Raw genomic sequence first — 1,814 nt, forward strand, 5'->3', positions numbered from 1 at the left:
TGTTTAGTTGATCTTAGTTTTATTTTGATTATTCCTCACTATTAAAAATCCAAAAAAAAATTTTAATTTGTGTCTTTTTAAGTCAATAATACAGAAAATTGAAGATTCAGAACATACAGCAGAGGAATTACACAGAAAAAGCTGGGCGATCAAAATGCCCAGTGAGGAAGGAAAACTGGCGTTTAAACGCCAGCCAGGGTGCCTGGTTGGGTGTTTAACGCCCAAAAGGGTAGCATTTTGGGCATTAAACGCCAGAATGGATACCATTCTGGGCGTTTAATGCCAGGATGGCACAAGAGGAAAGATTTTTTTTTTAATTCAAATTTTTTTCAAGTTTCCATAATTTTTCAAAATCAAATCTTTTTCAAATCATATCTTTTCAATCATATATTTTCAAAATCAATTTCTTTCCATTTTCAAAAATACTTGCTAACAATTAATGATTTGATTCAATATTTCAAGTATGTTGCCTTTTCTGTTGAGAAAGGTTTAATGTTTGAATCATATCTTTCAAATTTCTTGTTAGCCAAGTCATTAATTTTCAAAATCAAATCTTTTTTTTAACTTGTTTTTCAATCATATCTTTTCAATCATATCTCTTTGATTTCCAATTTCAAAACCTTTTTCAAAATCACTTTATTTCTTTCTCAATCTTAGTTTTTGAAAATCAATTATCATTTTTTTTCAAAATTTCTTTTAATTAATTCACTTTAATTTTCAAAAATTTCTTCCCCTCTTCTCACATCCTTCTATTTATGGACTAGCACTCCTTCTCAATGCACAATTCGAACTCTATCTTTCTAAGTTCGAATTCTTCTACCTCTTTCTTCTATTTTTCTTTTCCTCTGACACCTCAAGGAATCTCTATACTGTGACATAGAGGATTCCATATTTTCTTGTTCTCTTCTCTTTCATATGAGCAGGAGCAAAGACAAAAGCATTCTTGTTGAGGCTGACCCTGAACCTGAAAGGACCTTGAAGCGAAAGCTAAGAGAAGCTAAAGCACAACTCTCTGTAGAGGACCTAACAGAAATCTTCAAAGAAGAAGAACCCATGGCAGCCGAACACAACAACAATGCCAACAATGCAAGGAAGGTGCTGGGTGACTTTACTGCACCTACTCCCGACTTCTATGGGAGAAGCATCTCCATCCCTGCCATTGGAGCAAACAACTTTGAGCTTATGCCTCAATTAGTTTCTCTAATGCAACAGAATTGCAAGTTCCATGGACTTCCATTGGAAGATCCTCATCAGTTTTTAACTGAATTCTTGCAAATCTGTGACACTGTCAAGACCAATGGGGTTGACCCTGAGGTCTATAGACTTATGTTATTCCCTTTTGCTATAAAAGACAGAGCTAGGATATGGTTGGACTCACAACCTAAAGAAAGCCTGAACTCTTGGGAAAAGCTAGTCAATGCCTTCTTGGCAAAGTTCTTTCCACCTCAAAAATTGAGTAAGCTTAGAGTGGAAGTCCAAACCTTCAGACAGAAGGAAGGTGAATCCCTCTATGAAGCTTGGGAAAGATACAAACAATTGATCAGAAAGTGTCCTTCTGACATGGTTTCTGAATGGAGCATCATAGGTATCTTCTATGATGGTCTATCTGAACTGTCCAATATGTCATTGGACAGCTCTGCTGGAGGATCTCTTCATCTGAAGAAGACGCCTGCGGAAGCTCAAGAACTCATTGAAATGGTTGCAAATAACCAATTCATGTACACTTCTGTGCTTTCTGAATGGAGCATCATAGGTATCTTCTATGATGGTCTATCTGAACTGTCCAATATGTCATTGGATAGCTCTGCTGGAGG

The 1,814-nt window shown here is 36.2% G+C and overlaps 1 non-coding gene across 1 annotated transcript; it reads right to left on the reverse strand.

Moving 5' to 3' along the window:
• Window positions 1–1,458: 1,458 nt before the first annotated feature.
• Window positions 1,459–1,567, reverse strand: LOC112766240 (small nucleolar RNA R71). Its single transcript, XR_003184207.1, has one exon. It is a non-coding gene; the product is annotated as a small nucleolar RNA R71 (small nucleolar RNA).
• Window positions 1,568–1,814: the final 247 nt, after the last annotated feature.

Source organism: Arachis hypogaea, chromosome 2 (genome assembly GCF_003086295.3).
Source record: "Arachis hypogaea cultivar Tifrunner chromosome 2, arahy.Tifrunner.gnm2.J5K5, whole genome shotgun sequence".
Classification (NCBI taxonomy): domain Eukaryota; kingdom Viridiplantae; phylum Streptophyta; class Magnoliopsida; order Fabales; family Fabaceae; genus Arachis; species Arachis hypogaea.